The sequence below is a fragment of the Amblyraja radiata genome, chromosome 3, assembly GCF_010909765.2.
Source record: "Amblyraja radiata isolate CabotCenter1 chromosome 3, sAmbRad1.1.pri, whole genome shotgun sequence".
NCBI lineage: Eukaryota > Metazoa > Chordata > Chondrichthyes > Rajiformes > Rajidae > Amblyraja > Amblyraja radiata.
This window is the reverse complement of record NC_045958.1, coordinates 81,836,428-81,845,966: the sequence shown is the minus strand read 5'-3', so window position 1 is coordinate 81,845,966 and position 9,539 is coordinate 81,836,428. Positions and strand designations below refer to the sequence as shown.

Here is a 9,539-nt window from a genome sequence, read left to right as displayed (position 1 = left end):
CCTGTCTAAATGGATCCAGGAAAGGTGAGAGCGGTGGTAGATTGGCCTGAGCCTACCAGTCGGAGGGAGCTATAACGCTTCCTCGGCTTTGCCAATTTTTACCGCAGCTTTATTTGCAAGTACAGCATCCTGGCTGCTCCTCTAACGTCTACCTCCTTGATGTTTGCCTGGTCCCCTGCTGTTGAGGGGGCATTCCAGGACCTTAAGCAATGCTTCACTACCGGCCCCATCCTGGAGCATCCTGACCCTGCCCTTCAGTTTGTGGTGAGGTTGATGCCTCTGATGTTGGAGTTGGGGCAGTGCTTTCCCAACGCTCCTCCAAGGACCAGAAGATGCACCCCTTTGCCGTCTTCTCTCACCACCTCTCCCCGTCTGTGAGGAATAATAACATGGGCAACAGAGAGCAGCTGGCAGTGAAGCTGACATTGGAGGAGTGGAGGCATTGGTTGGAGGGCACTGAGCAACCATTCCAAGTCTGGACAGACCACAAGAGCCTGGAGTACCTGCGTTCGGCAAAGCGGCTCAACTACCGTCTAGCCCGGTGAGCCCTGTTTTTCACCCGGTTTAACTTCACCTTGTCATACCGTCCTGGGTCCAAGAATGTCAACCCCAACTGTGACTGATGAACAAGGACCCCCAGATCTTGCTATACTTCCTTTTTCCCAACTTGAACCAGTTCCAACTAGGACAATCATTCCCACAAACCTATTCTGCCTCCCACCTGGCTGGTGGTCTCCATCACTAGGGAGATCGAGACCACAGACTGCAATGCCCAGCGTCATCACCCCAGTCCCGGTTCTGGACCCACCAATAAATTATTTATCCTGGTCTCCACCTGCTCTGAAGTACTCCAGTGAGCCCATTCCTCTAATCTCGCCTGTCATCTTGGCGTTGACCCACCCTTCTCTGGTGCGCCACGGTCGTCGGACCTAGAAGGAGGCTCGTTCTGCCCTGCTCCACACCGCTGTCCACCCGAGATCTCCCCCCCCCCCCCCCCCCCCCCCCGCACCGAGTCCCGAAAGTTGGCACCCGGTTTATTGGCCCATTCTCGAGATCATTAATCGCTCTATTGTCCGCCGATTGCCCCAGTCTATGCGGATTCATCCCACCTTCCACGTATCCCGGGTTAAGCCCGTGTCCTCCAGCTCCCTGTCTCCCGCTCCTCTGCTCCCTCTGCATCGAAGGTGGTCCAGTGTACATGGTGAAGCAACTGCTGAAGTCACGGTGGCGTGGCAGAGAGATTCAGTACCTGGTTGACTGGGTGGGCTACGGTCCAGAGGAGAGGAGCTGGATTCCTGCCCGTGACATCCTGGACACCTCCCTGATCAGTGACTTTCATCAGCAGTACCCGGACTAGCCAAAGAGGACGCCAGGCAGCGTCCGTGGGAGGCGGGCTCCTATTACACTTGCCACGCCTCCACACACTTGAAACTCTTTCCATACTTCTCCCCGAGCTATTAGGAGCTACACCTGCATTTAATCTCCTCCCCTAATCTATCACCTGGTATAAATACCTGTAATCATCACCAATTGGCTCCTCAATAATCAGTTGACTTCTCTATGGATTGTCACCTTGTCATGGTGGAGGAGCTTGTCTGGACCTGAGATCCTGAGAGTGATGCCATCTGGAGATATGCGCCTGGTAGGGCCACCCATGGCGGTAAGGTGGAGGGGAGGACTCTGACAAAGAGCAATCCAACCAAGACTTCAATGGTGTAACAGGCGGAGGACGATAGCGGACCTTAGAGGAGCATTACATCGGCTGGGAAGGCGGATGAAGACTGCAGCATAAAAGGGTCCCCAGTCATCTTGGACTCCATGCTATTGGATCCTGACCCAGATCTGTCAAGGACCGTGGGCTGGCTGTTTGTGCACCAGTCTCCCCACGTTAAATAAAGTCACGCACTTGCATCCTCCATATAGGGAATAGCACCCTGGAGACGCCCATGTTCAGCCACGACCGAAGGGGGGCTAAGAAATAGTTGTGCATTCTGTTGGTTCCAGGTCTATATCTTTCGGTTCCATTTGCGTTTGGATTTTGGGTTTTCTTCAGTACTTCTCGGTGAGCCTGCATTCGAGTCATTTCCATTGCTGAGCCTTCTGACATCCATGGAGCAAAATGTGAAAATATACTTTTGTCCTCTGTGCATGTGATTAATTTACACAGAGAGGTGGTTGCATGTACGGCAGTAATGTCAATTAACACATAGTTAAACTTTTATTGGGAAGCCCATTGCTGAAAGTACCATGGAGCCTTTTATGTTGGAACAGTACATAAGCATGTAAGAAACAGGACCAGAAGAAGGTGAGTGGATTCCTCAATAGACCATGGAGTAGGAGTATTTCATTTGGCCCTTCAAGCCAGCACCACCATTCACTGTGATCATGGGTGATCATCTACAATCAGTATCCCGTTTCGCCCTTCTCCCCATATCCCTTCATATCCCTTTATTTCTCTATCTTTAAGTGCTCTATCTAACTCTCTCTTGAAAGCCTCCTGAGAATTAGCTTCCACTTCCTTCTGAGGCAGAGAATTCCACAGATTCACAAGTCTTTGTGTGAAAAAGGTCTTTCCTCATCTAAATGGCTTACCCCTTATTCTTAAACTGTGGCCCCTGGTTCTGGACTTTCCCAACATCGGGAACATGTTTCCTGCCTCTAGCATGTCCAAACCTTTAATAATCTTATGTTTCAATAAGATTCCCTCTCATCCTAAACTCCAGAGTATACAAGCCCAACCGCTCCATTCTATCAAGATATGACAGTCCCGCCATCCCGGGAATTAACCTCGTGAACCTACGCTGCACTACCTCAATAGCAAGAATGTCCTTCCTCAAATTTGGAGACCAATACTGCACACAATACTCCAGGTGTGCTAATTAGAGCCCTGTACAACTGCAGAAGGACCACTTTACTCCTATACTCAACTCCTCTTGTTATGAAGGCCAACTTGCCATTCGTTTTCTTCACTACCTGCTGTACCTGCATGCTTACTTTCAGTGACTGATGAACAAGGACCCCCAGATCTTGCTGTACTTCCTTTTTCCCAACTTGAACCATTCAAATAATAATCTGCATTCCAGTTTTTGTCACAAAAGTGGATAACCTTCCATTTATCTACATTAAACTGCATCTGACATGCATGCTTCATCTGTTTTGCCTCAATACCACATTCATTATATTTTCTGATGTTCCTCTCAGATCAACTATCTGTAAATCTCCACCTTGTGTTCAATATGTTCAACATATGTCTCTGGGGAAGAGAATTCCAAAGATTCATGACCAACTGAATGGACAATCTTTATCTGAAATGTATGCCAAAAAGAAAGAGTTGTATATACTTTTATAGACCAGATTTAGAGGAAATATCTTCTCAGCATTATCCTGACAATCCCTCCCCAAAATATTAAATGCTTCAGTAAAATGACCTCTAATTTCTTTATAAGCTCAACCCACACAATTTGTGATATGTCACAGCTTCATCCCATGAATCAGCACAGTGAACATCCCTCTGTGTCTCTAATGCTAATATAGAGATTCATAAATATGAAGATCAAAATTGTATGCAGCATTCCAGATAGCGGTCTCATCAACACGCCACAAAATTCCATCAAGTAATTTATATTCCATATGCCTTGCAATAATAGCCAACATTTCCTTAGTCTTCTAATCATTTGCTGAGTTGCATGTGAAGTTTTTGTGCTTCCTTTACTAGGATCTCTGAACCCTTTGTGCGGCCAGTATTTCATATGTTTGATGAAAGGTGAGAGTCATGATTTGATTCCAACTGATCAATGTAACTCTGTGCTGTCATCTGTCAGAGCTGCCTGGTGATTTGTGATGATTACTTGTATGACACGTATAACACATTGGACATCACATTCACAAGAAAATTAACTCTCCAATACTGAATTTGCCACATCTCTTGAATACTACTAATTTAGTATACATTTCAAGTGGCCACTGCCTTTTAATCACGAATGGAATCTTCGATATTAAGGGGATTCAATATAATTTCACCTGTCAAAGTCTTACTAATGAGAAGAGAGAGTTGTCAAGTTTTTGGTTAACTGGCACAGGCCCAGGAAGCAGCAGCATATAAATAAAGTACGAGATAGTAAAATGATTCAAACATTTAGTTGCAATGTATCCATAGGGTCAGGGATCCATGTGAATACAATGTAGTTGTTATTTGCATTGCTGCTATGCTGTAGTAGAGCTGAGGGACCAGATGTAAAATGCCTGCTGCCCTCCTCTTCAACAAGGTGGTGTTCTGCCCCTGGGCTTGTAGTGAGTAAGAGCATGTGGTTGGCTGAGAGGGCAACTGTTCCTTGCGGACCGCTTGATTGAATCAGTCTTTGACTTATCCCAAAAAGGTAGTGGGCATGTGGAAAAATGGTGGTTGTTTGTCCTATTACATAGGAAATTTCCGATTGAGGTAATAAGATCTATTTGTTTTCTGGTTGCCCATGTCCAGACAGAGTGTTAGGAAAATAGAAGTGTTACGAGTTTGGGGGAGCAGCAGGTAATGGTGGGACGTCATATGGTGATATCTCCAATCAGAAGTATCAGTCCATCTTTCTGGTGGCACACTGTTCTGAGAAGTTTCGGACTAAATATTTGTATCTTAGTGCAATGTTCTGAAAAGTTAGATTAGTGCACCATTTTAATTATTCATCAAAGTGGGGTTTTTAGTGTTATTTTGTATATTTTCTCTGTGCAATTCATACGAACTCTTGTTTGTTCTAAATTGATGTTCATGCTGAGGTTACATATTCAATTTGTTGTAATCTGAAAAAAATAATTTGATATTGCAACAGAAAGGAAACTTATTATTAAAAGCTATTTCAGAAAGCTTCTGTTTCCTTATGACTGTTACATTGTTGTTTGGTTTGTTTGCTGAGGAATGCATTACATTGTGCAGTTTGGAAAGGCTTATTTTACCCCAATGGTGACTAGAGCCCTGACTTTACATAAAATTACTTTAGATATTCAGCAAAAAAAAGAGGACATTGTGTTCATACCATAAGCTGATGTTTATGCTTTTCGTGCCTCTCACCCCATCCTTCTCATTGTGCAGCTTTATCTGCAAACCCTTCTATTGTTGGAGCAAGTTCCACATTCACACCTACACTCTGTATAATGAACTTTGTGGAACATAGAATAGTACAGCACAAGAACAGGCCCTTCGACCCACAATGTTGGTGCCAAATGTGATGTCAAGACTAACTCTCATCTGTTGGCACATAATAGAATAACCCTCCATTCCTTGCATATCCATATGCCTACCGAAAAGTCTCTTAAATCCCACTATTGTATCTGCCTCAACAGCCGCCCCTGGCAGCATATTCCAGACATTCACCACACTCTGTGTAAAAAAAAACTTGTCCTGTACATTTCCTTAAAACGTTATTCTTCTCGCCCTAAACTCTTAAAGCAATGCACTCTCGCATTTATTTTTTTTCTATCCTGGGGAAAAAGTTTCTGACTATCCATGCTATCTATGCCTATTAATGTTATACACTTTATCAGGTCTCACCTTAACTGCCGACATTCCAGAGGAGACAATCCAAGTGTGTCCAACCTCTCCCAGTAGCTAACACCTCCTAATCCAGACTTCCTGTTCATTTCTTTGCAGGATTTATCAATGACTAATTAATGCACAAAATACCTAGATATCTTTAATTCCACAAGAAAATCAATAGTAGTGCGTTTCATCAGTTCTTTTAGATGCAATTTCCAGGTGGTGCAACAGTCAGGAGTTTTATTGTCATATGTTTCAGAATGGAGCAATGCAATTCTTACTTGTCGCAACACAACAGATTAAAATATTGGATTAACTCACATTGAGTGCTAGAAGCCATCTTGGTTGAAAATTGTACAAGGAACACCAACCCAAGTGCTTGTTACGAGGATACTTGCCATCTAAATTGTCTGCTATGCCTTTTGTGAATAGTACAAAGTGAATTTACAGAAAACTCTGCTTTAGGTGTCGAATAGGTCAGGAGGACACATTATTGGCAACAATGCTGAATACAAGATTCAACTGTCAGCTCCTTATGCCAGTGTACCCACTAAACCCTTGTAGTCACAGAGTGTCTGTGCAAGCTCTGGACAGACATTGCCTGATGCCAGGAATTAACTAGGTCCCACCCTGGTGCACTACATGGCCACTCTCAAAGCTCCTGCCTTGATGCTCTTTCCAAACACTGATTGGGAGATTATTGGAGAATTTGAGTTACATTTAAAAGGATTAGCAATTTACAATTCGCTCATTGCCAAAGGCTTAAAGAGAGCTCCTCTAACATCCTTCGATACTTTGCCAAGATTCTGCCAGAAATCTATCTATATTTACTGTAGAAATTCTCTGATGATTTCACCCAAAATGAGTGAAAGGTATGTCTAAGATTCATGTATTTTCATCAATTAGTATGTCTGAAATTCAAGGTCCATCACAGTGCTGGACTTTGCATATCTCATCACTACTGAGCAAGTGTTGCTCTTTTGAAAAGGTGAGAAATTATGAGCAGCTCATGCCGAGCTTAAAATTAGCTAAACCAAGCTTTTTTACAGGAGTTAAAAGCAGCATCTCAGGGAGATAGAAAGAACACAAAATGCTGGGGTAACTCAGGCAGCATTTCTGGAGAGATGGAATGGATGACGTTTCATGTCAAGACCCTTCTTCAGACCCTTGCTTTGGTAGATATGGCGGTGAAAAGGGTTTTTCGCACATTGGAGTTCATCAGTCAGAGCATTGTGTATAGAAGTTGGGAGGGCATGTTGCAGTTGTATAAGATGTTGGTAAGGGCACATTTAGGGCGTTGTGTTCAGTTTTGGGCTCCATGTTATAGGAAAAATGTTGTCGAGCAGTAAAGGGTGCAGAGAAGATTTACGAGGATGTTGCCAGGACTCAAGGGCATGAGGGAAAGGTTAAGCAGGCTAGGACTCTATTTCTTGGAGCACAGGAGAGTAGAAAGATTAAACGAGAACTTACCGTTTGAAGTTTGATCTTTATTTTATGAGAAGTTGTAGTGAGAGAATACGTGAAGAGCCCGCCAGCCCGCATGTGCATCAATCTTCAGAGCAGATGTATGAAACCACAGACTAGTTGCTGAACTTAAGCTATAGAAAGATTAACGACCTTAGAATTACCGAATGATCTTTATGAGAAGTAGGGTTGGGAGTGGAGGGCACGTATTCCCTCACTTCAACTTCTCATAAAATAAAGATCAAACTTCAAATGGTAAGTTCTCGTTTAATCTTTCTATTTTATATTGAAGTCACGTGAATGACTACGTGAAGCCTTCAAAGCTCTGTGGTTTCATGCAGTAACCCAATCTGTGTGTGAAACACTTAAACAGATAAACCATTAATGGTAGAAAACATGGGCTATTAATGCCATGATGCTAACTTGCATACATGGCCATTGCTCTTAACCGGACCATAGTCCCAATTGACTTTGAGTTAGACAATAACATGCAACACTGTTCAGAATTCTATCTGCAAATATCCAGAAATATTCAACCAAATGTTATAACTTCTTAACATACACTATGTAAGCCTCTTGATGAAAGGGAACTGTCCATTCTATTGGCTGCTAATGAGCCATCAGCAATCTCTTGAGAGACTATTAAAAAACAATAAATAAACTATCTTCATCTCATAGGTACTAGCAAGCTCTGTGTACTTGTATACCTAATAACACCCCCAATCTCCGCTCTTGTGGGTATGCTGTCAACTCCAAATGTACGCAATCATGCCCATTTTGCTTATGAGATCATTCCCATAACAAGCTACCCTAATGTCAGTTATGACCCAGAGACCGAGCCAGAGATTGAGTACAGACTGTGTTCTTTGTGCTGAAATCAGTTACTAATAGCATAATCAACTTAAAAAATACTGCTCCCATTAGGAATACAGTAGAGGAATATTTGCATAATAATTTACTGATATACAATGTGTGTAGGCTTTTAGAGCGGTCATATAAAAGACACTCTGCATAACGTTAGTGAGCAGCAGGTGAATAACCAATCATTTATTGTCCCACTTATGGGACTATAGAGAATGACAAAGCAGCACAAGCAGTGTCAATTGTGCTATCACATAAATGCTTCTCTAAGCCCAAACTGAAAGCCACACAAACCTCCCATACAATCGTGCAGAGCTAGCTGCCGAGAAAACAGGCTGCCCCATCCTTAATATCGTAAGAGGTATCTACTGATAAACCCCTAAGTTTTATCAGCTGCAAATCTGCATGTAATATACAGAGGAGGGTGTTTAAGCAATATTGCCTGTAGCTGTTAAAGAACAACTCAGCCAATCCCATTTCCTTCTTCGGCTAGTGGATTACAGCGCTTCAGGTACACGCCCAAATGCTCAATAAATGTCATGACGCTTTTTACCCCTTTCATTCTTACAGTCCATGAGTTCCAGTCCCCCTTTGAGCCACAGGATGAAAACAAATGTTTTTACATCTCCCTTCCAGTTTTCATGGCTGTTTTAAAAAATCAACCCTTGCGAGATGCAAATATGGCAGCATTTGCAATCATGTAGCAGTTCTGGAGCGCAGGGTCCATGCCCATGTCTGAGACTAGAATAAACTGCTGCGCCAGATTGTACAGAAGCTAACCACTGCATATTGGAACCACAAAATCTCTTCTGACAGGAAGGGAAAGGTTTACATGATCTCAATGTGCAAAGTGATAGCCAAGATGGTCTACCGAAGCAATTGCAATAGTATGATTTATTTTTCCCCCACACAGAATGGAAGCTTTCACAGTAACAAAGACCCAAAGACCAAGTCTGCACAACATTGAAGCCAATGAAAACAATGGAGAAATGGGCTGGCATAGTATTTACTGTAGGTCGCCAGTGGTAAAGGTAAAAAATAAAATCACTTAAATGGATGGCTGGGTTTTGCTCAGTCATACGCGAGGATGCAAAAGTTCAGACAAATAGCATAGAGCTTGAAAACACATTTAGGGGAAGCTCGGAAGAGTTCAGCTGATGAAATGTTAAGTGCAACTCAGGTCAGTATTTAGATGCATCAGTGATTGTAACATAGAAACATAGAAACATAGAAATTAGGTGCAGGAGTAGGCCATTCGGCCCTTCGAGCCTGCACCGCCATTCAATATGATCATGGCTGATCATCCAACTCAGTATCCCGTACCTGCCTTCTCTCCATACCCTCTGATCCCTTTAGCCACAAGGGCCACATCTAACTCCCTCTTAAATATAGCCAATGAACTGGCCTCGACTACCCTCTGTGGCAGGGAGTTCCAGAGATTCACCACTCTCTGTGTGAAAAAAGTTCTTCTCATCTCGGTTTTAAAGGATTTCCCCCTTATCCTTAAGCTGTGACCCCTTGTCCTGGACTTCCCCAACATCGGGAGCAATCTTCCTGCATCTAGCCTGTCCAACCCCTTAAGAATGTTGTAAGTTTCTATAAGATCCCCTCTCAATCTCCTAAATTCTAGAGAGTATAAACCAAGTCTATCCAGTCTTTCTTCATAAGACAGTCCTGACATCCCAGGAAT

General features: G+C 43.2%; 1 long non-coding RNA gene across 1 annotated transcript; it reads right to left on the bottom strand.

Annotated features, from left to right (window-relative positions):
• Positions 1-443: 443 nt before the first annotated feature.
• On the bottom strand, positions 444-8,320 carry LOC116970688. The gene is made up of 3 exons (XR_004411265.1): positions 8,310-8,320; positions 6,307-6,309; positions 444-503 (listed from the first exon to the last, which is right to left on the bottom strand). It is a non-coding gene; the product is annotated as an uncharacterized LOC116970688 (long non-coding RNA).
• Between the last annotated feature and the right edge of the window lie 1,219 nt (positions 8,321-9,539).